The sequence below is a fragment of the Giraffa tippelskirchi genome, chromosome 3, assembly GCF_054371585.1.
Source record: "Giraffa tippelskirchi isolate mGirTip1 chromosome 3, T2T-mGirTip1v1.2.pri, whole genome shotgun sequence".
Classification (NCBI taxonomy): Eukaryota; Metazoa; Chordata; class Mammalia; order Artiodactyla; family Giraffidae; genus Giraffa; species Giraffa tippelskirchi.
Genome location: NC_137277.1, coordinates 98,655,412 through 98,670,450, shown reverse-complemented (window position 1 = coordinate 98,670,450; position 15,039 = coordinate 98,655,412). Strand labels below are relative to the sequence as shown.

At 36.1% G+C, this 15,039-nt stretch overlaps 1 protein-coding gene across 8 annotated transcripts in view; it reads right to left on the bottom strand.

Annotated features, from left to right (window-relative positions):
* BAZ2B (bromodomain adjacent to zinc finger domain 2B) overlaps positions 1–15,039 on the bottom strand; it is a 414,086-nt gene that overhangs the window by 250,777 nt on the left and 148,270 nt on the right. For all 8 annotated transcript variants that reach the window (XM_081582778.1, XM_081582779.1, XM_081582781.1 and 5 more), the window contains exon 4: positions 359–401. The gene's annotated coding sequence lies outside the window, so the exon portion shown is untranslated. The remainder of the gene's footprint in view (positions 1–358; positions 402–15,039) is intronic.

The window sequence follows — 15,039 nt, the reverse complement described above, 5'->3', positions numbered from 1 at the left end:
CTTTTTCCTAATGTGGAGTCACCTCAAATATTTTGTACCATATTTTATAAAAATAAAACTAAAAATGATCATGTTCAGGTTATGATTCACACTGAAATATGTATATATAATCGGGCATATAATTTCAGTTATAAATTACGGATAATTTTCATTTAAAGTGTTTAAAATCATTAAAAGAACTATTTAAACTATAGAGTATGAGACATGAATCATTAAATGTAAATATTCAATTGGCTGCTGAAAGAAAGAGTAGCAATTAAAAATTACAAATATTTTCTAACTTAATTCTGATTCTCAGAGAAATTCTGATTCTCAGAGAAAACAAAACGTCTCTAAAAGCTTATCATTTTAGTCTTACTGTGTTCAATGTGGTCAATCTTGTGACATCACTGTTGAGAAATCTGTAATAGGAAAACAGAAATACATTCAGCTGAATCATATTTCAGTATGTAATTTCAAAAACTAAAAACTTTTCTTAGAATATTTTTCCGTCATGATGCCATAAGGTATTCTAAAATTATCAGGAAAAGTACAATTGGCATGACACAAATAAGCATGAAACATCTAGAGTTTATTTATAGGTCATTATTTCTTGTAGCATGGCAAATTATGTTTCATTTATAATCAACAACACCGCAGAGTAAACATATTATTAAATAAACAATAGGTCACTCGAGTTAGTTTTATTTGTTTTCAAATATTTACTAAGAAGAGAATCACAATGTCTTAAATATACTATAAAACAAATGACAGACAGGTATCCTTTTTTTTCTATGATTAGATCAGCTGCTCAGTCTATGCCCAAAACATGATCTACTACTTATTATCAATCAAGGAGAAACTCTGCATTGCAGGCAGATTATTTACCAGATGAGTTACCAGGGAAGCTTAAGAATACTGGAATTGATAGCCTATCCCTTCTCCAGGGGTCTTCCTGATTCAGGAATTGAACTGGCCTCTCCAGTACTGCAAGCAGATTCTTTACCAGCTGAGCTACCAGGCAAGTAACTTAAGGTGAGCTTTTAAATGTTTAGTGTTTAAAAGTAATACAACATTAACGGTGTTTTAAGATTCATACTTAGCTTTGATTATTATTTCATCTCCTCATAACAATTCCTTCAAAGTAGGAAAGAGGTATTTCTCATTATACACTCAGGAAAACACGTTGGAGAGGATACATGACTTGTCAAAGCACATAGAACTGAGCTTTCCTTGGTTCCTTTTTCTATCTCATACCTCCCATCCAATCTATCCTGCCAACCATTCTTCCTCATTCTGTCCTTATTACTGCTTTTTACCTCACTAGTTCATATGCAGATGACACCACCCTTACGGCAGAAAGTGAAGAGGAACTAAAAAGCCTCTTGATGAAAGTGAGAGAGGAGAGTGAAAAAGTTGGCTTAAAGCTCAATGTTCAGAAAACTAAGATCACGGCATCTGGTCCCATCATTTAGAAATAGATGGGGAAATAGATGGGGAAACAGTGGAAACAGTGGCAGATTTTATTTTTGAGGGCTCCAAAATCACTGCAGATGGTGATTGCAGCCATGAAATTAAAAGGCGCTTACTCCTTGGAAGGAAAGTTATGACCAACCTAGACAGCATATTAAAAAGCAGAAACATTACTTTGCTGACAAAGGTCCATCTAGTCAAGGCTATGGTTTTTCCAGTGGTCATGTATGGATGTGAGAGTTGGACTGTGAAGAAAGCTGAGCGTCGCAGAATTGATGCTTTTGAACTGTGGTGTTGGAGAAGACTCTTGAGAGTCCCTTGGACTGCAAGGAGATCCAATCAATCCATCCTAAAAGAGATCAATCCTGGGTGTTCATTGCAAGGACTAATGTTGAAGCTGAAACTCCAATACTTTGGCCACCTCATGCAAAGAGTTGACTCATTGGAAAAGACCCTAATGCTGGGAAGGATTGAGGGCAGGAGGAGAAGGGGACGACAGAGGATGAGATGGTTGGATGGCATCACCAACTTGATGGACATGGGTTTGGGTAGACTCCCGGAGTTGGTGATGGACAGAGAGGCCTGGCGTGCTGCAATTCATGGGGTTGCAGAGTCGGACACGACTGAGAGACTGAACTGAACTGAACTTACTGAAAAAGATTCAAAAGAATAAACGAATAAAAAAAATCTGACATTTTCTCATCCTACTCAATCTGAACATGGAAATATACGCTGTGTGTGTGTGTGCTGTCGCTTCTGTCATGTCCAACTCTGGGTGACACCGTGGACTGTAGCCCACCAGGGTTCTCTGTCCAAGGGATTCTCCAAGGCAAGAATACTGGAGTGGGTTGCCATGCCCTCCTCCAGGGTATCTTCCTGACCCAGGGATCGAACCTATGTCTCTTATGTCTCCTGCATTGACAGGTGGGTTCTTTACCACTGTGTGTGTTAGTTGCTCAATCGTGTCCAACTCTGCGACTCCATGGACTGTAGCCCACCAAGCTCCTCTGTCCATGTAATTCTCCAGGCAAGAATACTGGAGTGAGTTGCCATTTCTTTTTCCAGGGGATCTTCCCAACCCAGGGATCGAACCCGGGTCTCCTGCAATGCAGGCAGAGTCTTTACCATCTGGGCCACCAAAAATCCATCTTTACCACTAGTGCCTTCATTTAAAGGATTAGTTACTAAAATATTTAATCCTTCATTTATAAATCAATTTAATGTTTTCTCTGTATTCTATGTTCTTTTCAAGGTGTAGTTATATAATGAAAATTACCTCTAAAATATATAAATGAAAAGTAATCTCATAAACCATATGTTACTTGTAGGCTATTTCAGTGTTGCAAACTTGGACTGTAGCATGGAAAGTCTGTGTCTATCATTCATTTTTTAGAGAATGACAACTATGGAGAATTCAACATGTTTTTAAGGTTAATAACAAACTTCATAAAAATCTAAACATGTTTCTATCATCATCTAGCTCTTTCAAATCCTGTGCATTATTGTTCTTTTTTATTACTTGGGGAAATTATCTGGTAGGAAAAAAATCACATACTTTGATAAGCAATACTTTGGAGGGAAATGATATTGTAAATAACAGGGATCTATAATCTGAGAAAACTGGCAAAAATGTGATCTACCACTAGTGGAACACAGTATCAATATCCATGGGATGTGGTCTCCACACCCTACAGATAAGGGAGACCTGACTGTACTATGTCACTTTATATAAGGGACTTGATACTCCATGGATTATTACACCTGTAACAAGTCCTGGAATCAATTCCCCACCGATATCATGGGACAACTCTATTCTATACGAAGGTGTCCAATGAAACAATGCAAAATGAAAAAGTTTAGTGTCTGCACTGTCCAATACCTAGCCGATAGCCAAATGTGCTTGAGTACTCGTGATATGGTTAGTGTGACTAATAAACTGACTTTTAAATATTAATTTAAATTTAAAAGTCGACATGTAGCTACTATCATATCAAACAGCACAACTAGGCATTTCTGAAACTATACTAAGATCAAAGTGTAAATGATCCTTCTATAATATTTGAAAATTTATTTTCTTTCTTTCTTTTTTTTTAGACATAACCCTCAACCATGTTGGATAGGATATGTTCCATTCAAGGACATTGCTTCAAATTTGGAGCCAAATTATCTTCAAATAACTTTCAAGTTTATGTTAAGTGGAAAAGAAGGTCTATTTTATTGTAGAATTCTTGATGGATCATATTGCCTGTAAGAGGAAATAGTCTTGGGTTTTGGAGAGCTGAGTTTTAAATCTCTTTAAATTTAAATCTAAATCAGCTGGGTAGAAGTGGTCTACTTCATTTATTCATGCACTGTTATGACTAAAACCTCAGTCAAATTTAGAAAAAATAAAATTCATTTTATTAACAATTTTAATAGTCCTGATCCTGGGAACTTCTCTTGACAACAATTATTTTCCCTCTCTTATTAGGTTTTAAGGAAAAAACACGAGCAAGCTTTAACGGGGAGACAAAAGTTCTAACTAAGCATGTAATATGGTATGCATGAAAGAAGTCCGCTGTCTAATCTAGAGTGGACATATAAATAGAAGATTTTACATAACATGAATAGAAGTTTTGTTAAGTAGTTTTGTCAAATTATGAAAACACTAATCAATTTAATACTTTAAAAGCAACAAAGCTCTGAAGTGATAGAAATCATTTCCTGATCTGTATAAACAGTGACTATGGTAGTGTCTGGCTAAAAGTTGTTTTCCTGATTTAGTAGGGGGAAGATACCAAAGGTAGAGAAAGGAAAGAAAGCAAGCAGCTTGAATAGATAATGACCAATTTCAAGCAGTATTTTGGAGCACTGAATAAATAGGCTTTCCTATTGGTTGGTTCAGGGGGAAAGAATCTGCCTAGAACGTAGGTTCAGTCCCTGAGGTGGGAAGATCCCCTGCAGAAAGGAAATGGCAACTCATTCCACTATTCTTGCCTGGAAAATCCCATGGACAGAGGAGCTTGCCAAGCTTCAGTCCATCACCATGGGGTCAAAAAAGAGTCAGACATGACTTAGTGACTAAGCAATTAACAACAACAAATTCAGTGAATGCTTTCTGTCCTCAGTTTCATCTGTAGGTGTAAACAGGGTATTCAGTAAAACATTAGATGTTCGTCTTCCCTTAATGTTCAAAGAAGCTGTGAAGGCCGGGGTTCCAGTGATTTCTGCCACTGCACATTAATCCATATACATTAATCCAGGCCCTCCTAGACACCAAGGGATGACTGTAATTCAATACCTTCTGTTAGAAATAACCAGAAGCCCACTATCTACTCTAAAGATACCCAGGAAGTTCAAAAGTGATTACTCTATAGCCTCCCAAGAAGAGAAGTCTGGAAATACAGCCAACGAGAATTCTCATTTTAATAATTTTGAATTTTTACTTATTTGGCTGTGCCAGGTCTTAGTTGAGACTCTCAAACTCCTAGTTGTGGCACGTGGGATCCAGCTCCCCTACCAGGGATCGAAAACAGGCCCCCTCCATTGGGAGCATGGAGCCTTAGCCACTGGACCACCAGGGAAGTTTCAGTTTCTCATTTTCCACCAAACTTTCTCATATCACAACCTAAAACAAAGTGAGCTTCCCCTCTGCTTTAATTATTAAAGAAAACCAAAAGCAAAAACAAAAAATGTTGTACATCTCTTTCAGGTTTTAAAGAGATGATTTACCATGGTTCTAACTTTTTGTCACTCTTTCCCATACTACTCTCTTCAGCTAAACAAATACTACTTTAGGTAAAACCAAACATGAACATATGGCATTTTAAAAAGCACTTCTTGGAGAAAACTCTAGTTTGAAAAGATACACGCACCCCCATATTCATAGCAGCATTATTTACAACGGTCAAGACGTATTAGCAACCTAACGGACAGATGAACGGATAAAGATGCGGTACACACACACACACACACACACACACACACACACACGATGAAATATTACTCAGCCATAAAAAGAATGAAATAATGTCATTTGCAGCAACATGGATGGACCTAGAAATTATCATAGTAAGTGAAATGAGACAGACAGAGAAAGACAAATAATATATCACTTCTACGTGGAATCTAAAAAAAAAATGATGCAAATGAATTTATGGAACAGAAGTAGACTCAAAACAAACTTATGGTGTGAGATGTGCTAAGTCGTTTCAGTTGTGTCCAACTCTTTGCAACCCTATGGACAGTAGCCCTCCAGGTTCCTCTATCCATGGGATTCTCCAGCAAAGAATACTGGAGTGGGTTGCCATTTCCTACTCCAGGGGATTGGGAAAGATGGGACATGGATATTTTAGGAGTTTGGGATTAACAGATACACACTACTATATATAATACAGACAAATAACAAGGTCCTGCCATATAGCACAGGGCACTATATTCAATATCTTGTAATAATCTATAAAGGAAGACAATCTGAAAAAGAATATATATGGATACTTTGCTGTACACCAGACACTATCACAATATTATACATCAACTATACTTCAATAAAAATAAATATAAAATAAATCAAATTAAAAAGCACATCTTGTATTATCAAAGATTTTACATTTTTTATGAAATAAAATTACATTTATGGAGCTTCCTTGGCTGCCCAGTGGTTAAGAATCCATGCTCCCAATGCAGGGGGCCTGGGTTCAATCCCTTGTCAAGGAACTAAGATCTTGTGTGCTGCCTGACGTGACCAAAAAAAAAAAATAATAATAATAACTTCTACTAATTAGTAAAATACAAGAAATAATTTTACTATCCTTACTACAAAAGCTGTCACTCCCTCAAATTATATCATATCCTTCATGTGCAACACGTGTCCTTAATGTTCTGTGTGACTGAAACTTCTCTAAAAGAGGTATAATTCTCATAAATTAATTCACAAAATTTTTAGACAACTAATATAAGCCTTATTACAATAAAGTTTAGCTAGAGCTCAAATAGCAACTTCATAATCTAGCTAATAAAATCCCATGAAACAAAGCACAACTGGCTATTAGATTTGGTGAATTTTTTCTAAGCATATATAAAGCTGGATCTTTTTCTAAAGATCTTTTACCATCCTATTGTTTCAACATTAATTAGTACTTCTCAAAATCTTTACTCCCTAGATCATGGGTTTCTGCTTTAGGGCCATAAATGGGCACCCAGTAAAGGAAGAAAGTGGTAGCGCTGTCAACAGGTGTTGAAATATTTTTGAGGCTAATATATACACAACATCCAAAAATGAACTAATCACTTGGGTGAAGTAATATAACGAAGGGCTGAGAGGTTAAAGTGTCTGCCTGGAATGTGGGAGACCCAGGTTCGATCCCTGGGTCAGGAAAATCCCCTGGAGAAGGAAATGGCAACCCATTCCAGTATTCTTGCCTGGAGAATCCCATGGAGGGAGGAGCCTGGTAGGCTACAGTCTATGGGGTCGCAAAGAGTCGGACACAACTGAGCGACTTCACTTTCACTTTTCATTTAAGAAAAATTATATGCTGTTTTCGCTATATTTTTATTTCTCTAAGTTCTTTTTTTTAGAGAATTCAACTCAAATTTTAGCAACAGAGAGGTAAAGTTTTTGAAGGATTACTATTAACTAAAGTAAAATACATCATTTAAAATTATGGGGAAATTTTAGTTTTTATCAAAATTAGAATCCATCTTAGTCTTGTCAACAAATGCCAAATCAAAATTTTCCACTGATAAAATTGCCTTGAAAAAAACCACCTCACTTGAGCAAGCCAGCAATGAAGAAAAATATAAACATAGCTCTATAAAGGTTTCATGTACCATAGCTAAAAGACTTAATGAAACTTCCACTCCAAACCTTTAAATATCCAATTCAAATTAAGGCTATAAAGACTTGGTGCAGCAATTAAGCAATTTAACAACAATCAAAAAAAAATACTTTATTAGGTACAACCACCAAAGTTGCCATCACTAATAAAGAGCTAAATTTCAGATAACATACATTTTACTCTTGTCTATTAAAAGAACTTTGCTATGAATACTTAGGGCTATTAAGTAATCATTGCTACTATTTCATTTTTTCTGAGAACTCTTAAAATGATTTCATCATAAAAAAGAAATCTGGTCTAATGGTGTCAACAAAATGTTACATTACCCTGGTCTACTTTTAGAATTTTGGCATACATACATAAGATAACTTAGGCAATCTCTTAGTACTTCAGTTTGCCATACCATAATTATCAACTTCATAGGGATGTTGTGAAGTTTTACTTAATTGTGCTTATAAAATTTTTTGAGGTACACAGATGAAAGAGAGGTATAAGGCTCAGATGCAATTATTGCTATGTACTTGATGGGGGAAAAAAGCCACTTAAAAAGCATTTAACAGTAACAACATGGATGAGATGGAGAACACTAGGGTAGGAATAAGTTTGGTGATGGTGGTAGTGATAGAAAGTGCAATGAGGATGTAGAAGCAGCATGTATGAACAACACTTTGAAGGAGTTTTGCTATTAAAAATTGTAGAGAAACAGCACTGTAGCTGGAGGGGGATGTGGGATTTTGAAAGGTTTTGTATTAAAATGGAGGAATACTACAGTAAGTTGATATGCTGGTGAGAAGGATTTAGGGAAGTAAAAAATGCTGATAGGGAAAATTACAAAAGCAAAATCAATGATTACCAAGCACCTAGTAAATGTATAAATCTGTCCATGCTGCTGGAAATGCAAAGACAATAAATATAAGATATGAACTAATTTAATAATTCTATGGAAACTATATTAAAAATCACAGGGGAAGACACCACATATAATTAAATTAAAAATTCTTTAGAAGCAATATTATTTGTAATAGAGGCTGTCAGGTTAAAAATATGAAAGCAATGTTGACGCAGTTTATAATGTGACAGCAATGTCCTTCTAAACTAAACATGTACAGCTGCACAGGATAGAAATAATGTCATACACAGCTCCTATTTGATTATGCACAGTGAGGCTTAAATAGGATCAACATTAGACAAAAAGTAAAGCCAGCAATTTCAAAAAACATCTCCACTATACTTTCCCTTTTCCCTCCTCTGCATTGACCCATTTCCATTTTTGGATTTCCAGCACCACTCTATTCTATTACTTATCACTCTATTCAAAACAGAAAGCACTTCATATCATCCATCAATTATACAAATGTTTATCACTTCCAAAGTTCCATTCTTTCTGTCTATTAATTGCTGTTTTTGTTCAGTCACCAAGCTATGTCCGATTCTTCACGACCCCATGGACAACAGCATGCCTGGTATTCCTGTCCCCCACCATCTCCTGGAGTTTGTCCATTTTCCCTTGCCTCCTTAAAAAAGTTAATTTGAAAAAGAAAAAAAAAAAGTTAATTTGAAAGTTATAAAGACAATTACTAATTATATATTAGTGCAAATTAATTTAGATAAGTTGCTCAAACACATTTGCATTTCAGGCTTTCTTCCCTCTAATCACAGCATCCTTATCTCTGTATATTTTCATACTGTGACCTAGTCTAAAATATGAAGTAATATACTGATTAGGTACATAATATCCATAATAAAAATAGGAATTCGAGAATGAGAAAAGTAAGACTGGGCCAAGAGGTTAGTTTCAAAACTGCAAGCCATAAGGCCCTGTACTCTTTGTTACTGAAGGACCAAACATACGTCTTTCACTTTCCTGGTAACCAATGCAAAGACAAAATGACTGTCATAAACAACTTTTGTTTGTATGTATATATTATTCACAGTATTCACAAAGTGAAAAGAAATTATCTTAAAGAAAGCACAGCTCTTTTTTTACTGTGACCTGAGGAAAGTTATTCTATTGAGCAGTCAAAAATATTCCAGCAATAAGCAAAATAATGAGTTTTCAAGGACTATTTCTTTTTTATTATTATTTATTCATTTATTTACTTTTGGTTGTGCTGGGTCTTCGCTGCTGAGTGCTAGCTTTCTCTAGTTGCAGTGGTGTGTGGGCTTCTCATTGTGGTGCCTTCTCTTGTTGCAGAGCACAGGCTCTAGGCAGCTGGGCTCAGAATTTGTGGTGTGTGAACTCCAGGGTGCAGGGGCTTCCATAGTTGTGGCAAAGGGGTTTAGTAGCTGCATGTCACTGACTCGACTGTGGGCTCACACTAGTTGTGGCACATAGGTTTTAGTTGCTCCGCAGCATGTGGAATCATTCCAGACCAAGGATCGAACCCAGGTCCCCTGCATTGGCAGGTGGATCCCTATCTACTGTACCACCAGAGAAGTCCCCGAAGGGCAGTTTCTTTTTACTTCCCTCAGAGGCTGGCCTTTGGCATCATACTAGAAGAGCATTTAAGCACCTAAAACAATATGGTTCAACTATGTCACACATAAGTTTAATAAGAGATGAACTATACAGAGTGGTATTTTTCATGTTTTTCTTTTCCCAAATATGAAAATTTTAGAAACCACAATGAATTTTTTAGACTGAGATAAAATTGATGTAACAACAAAATTTGCCCTTTTAAAGTATAAAATTCAGGTTTCAGTATATTCACAATGTTGTGCATTCATCACCACTATTTAATTCTAGAATATTTTCATCACTCCAGAAAAGACACCATACCAATTAAGTAGTCACCACCCATTTTCTTCTCCACTCTTCCTCCCAGCCTCTGGTAACTACTGATCTATTTTCTGTCTCTATGAATTTGCCCATTCTGGACATCTCATACAAGTGGAATCATATAATGTGTGACGTTTCCCGTCTGGCTTCTTTCATTTAGCATAATGTTTTCACAGCTCATACATATTGTGACTTATGTCAGTACTTCATTCCCTTGTGTGGCTGAATAATATCCCATTATATTCACTCTTCATTTATCCATTCATCAGTTAATAAACATTTTGGTTGTTTCCACCTTGGGGCTATTATAAATAACACTATGAATATTCATGTACAAGTTTTTATGTGGGTATAAATTTTCAGTTCTCTTAGATACATATCTAGAAATATAAGTTGGTCATATAGTAGCTCTCTGTTTAACTTATTAATTGAAAAACTATTTTCCAAAGTAGCTGCACCATTTTACATTCCCACAAACAGTATGTGAGACTTCCATATACTCCAACCTCGTCAACACTTATCTTTCATTGTTTTTGTCTTTTTATAGTTCTTAGTAAATATGAAGTATTATCTCATTGTGCTTTGATTTGCATTTCCTGATGTTGTACACCTTTTCAATTGCTTACTGCCATTTGTATACCTTCTTTAGAGAAACGTTAAAATTCTTTGCCCAGTCTTTAATTGGTTTCTTTATCATTTCTGTTGTGGAGTTCACACTATGAACACTGTTGTGTTCATAATGAAATTTTAAAGATTGTGAACTGTTACCAGTTTTTAAAATGAGTGACAAAACATAAAAGAATATAATTTGTGAAAATGAAGACTGCAGATTAAAACTATTAACACCTTGTAGCAGAAAACACATCTTGATATTATAAGGATCCATTGTATAACATACATCAATGTCAACACTAAATCCTTTAACTGCTAGCAAATTCTCTTTCTCCTAACCATCAAATGGACTACTACGCAGTTAATGAACAGTTGATATCCATAAGGAAGCATATTGTTTTAACATTCACAAAACCTGGCAACTGTTAAATAACCAGAAAATAAGGTGGATATTAAAACAGTTTGCAAGAGTTCAAAAGAAAGTAACAAAATAAATAGAGTTTGAAAACTAAAAGCACGTAAAACTTCCATGTTCACTGAGTTCTTATGCAGACTGAAAAGCTTAAAAACATAAAAGCTCTCTTGGAGCTTTAAAGGCAATGTTAGTTTGATTTATCCAGCAACATTCAAGAACACGACAATGCCTATATAACTCTGTTCTGAATAGGTAACATTTTTCTTTAAAGTTCTTGGAACAGAAAGGGCTTCCCAGGTGGCATAGCAGTAAATAATTCACCTGCCAATTCAGGAGACTCAGGTTTGATCCTTGGGTCAGGAAGATCCTTTGGAGAAGGAAATGGCAACCCACTCCAGTATTCTTGCCTGAAAAATTCCAAGGACAGTGGAGACTGGTGGGCTACTCTGTGAAGTCACAAAGAGTTGGACATGACTGAGCACTGAGGACAGCACTACGCATAGGAATGAATAAGTACCTTACTGATCATTAAACTAGTTAACCAGATTCAGTCACCAGTTGGAATGCGTAATAAAAAGGATGGTGAAAACAACACTTTTGAGTTTCCTGACTGTGAATCTTAGGAGCTGGAATTTTAAACAAACACTGAATTTGCTAGGAAAAGAGGACAAGATTATGCAAAGTTGCTAAGCATCATCTCTTGAATATTTTTGTTGCTGTTGTTCAGTCACTCAGTCATGTCCGACTCTTTGTGACCCCATGGACTGCAGCACAGCAGGCTTCCCTGTCCTTCACCATCTCCCAGAGCTTGTTCAAATTCATGTCCATTGAGTCGTGATGCCATCCAACTATATCTCATCCTCTGTCATCCCCTTCTCCTCCTGCCTTCAATCTTTCTCAAAATCAGGGTCTTTTCCAATGAGTCAGCTTTTCCCATCAGGTGGCCCAAGTATTGGAGCTTCAGTGCAGCATCAGTTCTTCTAATGAATATTCAGGACTGATTTCCTTTAGGATTGATTGGTTTGATCTCCTTGCTGTCCAAGGGACTCTCAAGGTTCTTCTCCAACACCACAGTTAAAAAGCACCAGTTCTTTGGCCCTCAGCCTTCTTTATGGTCCAACTCTCACATCCATACATGACTACTGGAAAAACCATAGATAGGTTTGACTATATGGACCTTTGTTGGCAAAGTGATGTCTCTACTTTTTAATATGTCTAGGTTTGTCATAGCTTTTCTTCCAAGGAGCAAGCGTCTTTTAATTTTATGGCTAGTCACCATCTGCAGTGATTTTGGAGCCCAAGAAAATAAAGTCTGTTACTGTTTCCATTGTTTCCTCATCTATTTTCCATGAAGTGATGGGACCAGATACCATAATATTAGTTTTTTAAATGTTGAGTTTTAAGCCAACTTTTTCACTCTCCTCTTTCACCTTCATCAAGAGGCTCTTAGCCCTCAATATCTAAGTTTTATTAAATATAATTTTAATTGACTACTGTCATACTAAATAAATTTTATTATGCTATTTCCTCTTTTTCTCTTACATCAGGGTTTCCATAACCTACCCCCTAACAATATTTGGAATGCCAGGCAACATTTATCAAGTAATAGTTAAATATACATCATCATAACTCATAACAAGTAAGTGGTGCCTTGTATCTCTAACATATATTTCTGATATTATCAGTGATGTATAATTATTACATATAAATACCATTCAGCTTTGTCCTCAAAACAATTTAAAAATATGGTTTAAATGAAAAATAGATTCTTGTTCTTAAAACTGCTAGTGAAGTAAACAAGCATAAAATTGTAATATATATTACATATGTATAGCTACCTTTAGTTTCTAAAACAATTATGAAGTTAGCTCTTCAGTATGAAGTGATGACTGTTTTTAGAGCAATTCAAAGACTAACCACCGGCAGGCTTCCCAGGTGATGCTATGGTAACAACCCAACTGCCAGTGTAGGAGACATAATAGAGGTGGGTTGATCCCTGGGTCAGGAAGATCCCCTGGAGGAGGGCATGGCAACACACTCCAGTATTCTTGCCTGGAGAATCCCAGGGACAGAGGAGTCTGGTGGACTAAAGTCCATGGGGATGCAAAGAGCTGGACACGACTGAAGCAATTTAGCACATATGCATGCACAAAATATGTAGACCGTGGTCTTCCTATTCCTATAATATACCTAAACAAAATCGGCAAAGAAGCTTTAGTAAAGACATAAAACAGACTTAATGCTCAACTTCTGTGATCACATACTTCACTAGCAAGTTTTCTAATATAAAGCAGAAATAGTATAATAAGATGCAAATACAATGCCTGCTCTTTTAAACAGCTGGATTATTTAGGAGTTTTAAAAATAAAAATATAGAATACAAATATTTAAAATTCTCATGATAAAAATGTATTTTTTGATTCAAAATTTAAACATAATTTCATGTGTCTATCTGCTTTACTGTCACAATATTTTTAAAATGTATGTAATAAATAAAAAAAAATAAAATGTATGTAATTTAAAATGTCATCATTTAAAGCAATTAATTCCTCTGGGAGATAATTTTTTGGTTATCTACCTTATTTCAAAGTAGCCAGGGGAATACATAGATACAAAAATATGTTCCATAATAAAATAATAGGCATTATATCGTGTCTCATACACAGTAGGTTTTCAATACACATCTGTTAAACTAACGAGTATTTTATCTGTCTCATCTTCCTCTGAGGTGCAATAACCAGTTATTTGGAGGATAAAGGTTCTGGCTCTTTGGTTTAAAACTTAAAATGTTCTTACTTAGAAGTCAACTTCATTTTAGAAAATGGGCGATTTCATTCCAGCACTTTAAATAAAATTTCACTGCATAGAAAAGGACAAGAGATTTAAAAAAAAAAAAAAAAAAGTAGAATAATACTCTATTTGAAAATCTCCCCTATATACCACCCTAAGGGGACGGTGGGGGTGTGTGTGTGTGTGTGTGTGTGTGTGTGTGTGTGTGTGTGTGTGTGTGTGTGTGTGTGTGTGTGTGTGTGTGTGTGTGTGTCCTCAATCCCATGGGATTCTGTGACCTCATGGACAGTGACACCACTTTAAATTACCCTTTTGGTGTCATTTATACCAGCAGGACATTTCTTACTCTTTGTCTCTCTTCTTTCCTTTTGTCAAGTAAAAAGCAACTTCTTCCAGAAACCTTTTCCTAATTCTGTCATCTACCTTCAAGCCCAGTTCCAACTCCAAGCACTCCTTGCAGCCTAGATGAGTAGGGTAATCTTAATATCCTGTAAGATGTGGTACATATAAGCCCAAGAGATAAGACTAACTTATTTCATATTGTTAGGAATTTTTTTTTACTAGTATGTATCCTTTCACTAGAATTCAAGTTCCATATAAGCAATGGTTAGGTCTAATATATGGTCTTCTCTGGTGAGTCAGTGGTAAAGAACCCACTTGCCAATGCAGGGGACGTGGGTTCAATCCCTGGGTCGGAAAGATCCCCTGGAGAAGGAAATGGGAACCCACTCCAGTATTCTTGCCTGGGAAAATCCATAGACAGGGGAGCCTGTTGGGCTATATACAGTCCATGGGGTTGCAAAAAGAGTTGGACATGACTTAGCAACTAAACAACAACATCTAAAATATAATAGATGTTTGTGGTATAATAACAAATAAACATTTAGTCTGTCTCTAAGAATGTCATTTCTAGCTGGCATTGAAAGTGAGGGCAGTCTTATGGGATAGAGATCTCAGTCTGTGGAAGCTGCACTTATGAATACTTTGTGTACAAAATAAATTAAATTCCTGGACACGCAGGTGGTACTGGAAAATTGGAGAAATCGTTGTTCTTTTTTTTTGTGGAGGGGGAGGAAACAGGGTTTCCCTGGTGGCTCAGTGGTAAAGAATCCATTGGGCAATGCAAGAGATACAGTATAAATCCCTGGTCCAGGAAGATCCCACATGTCTTAGAG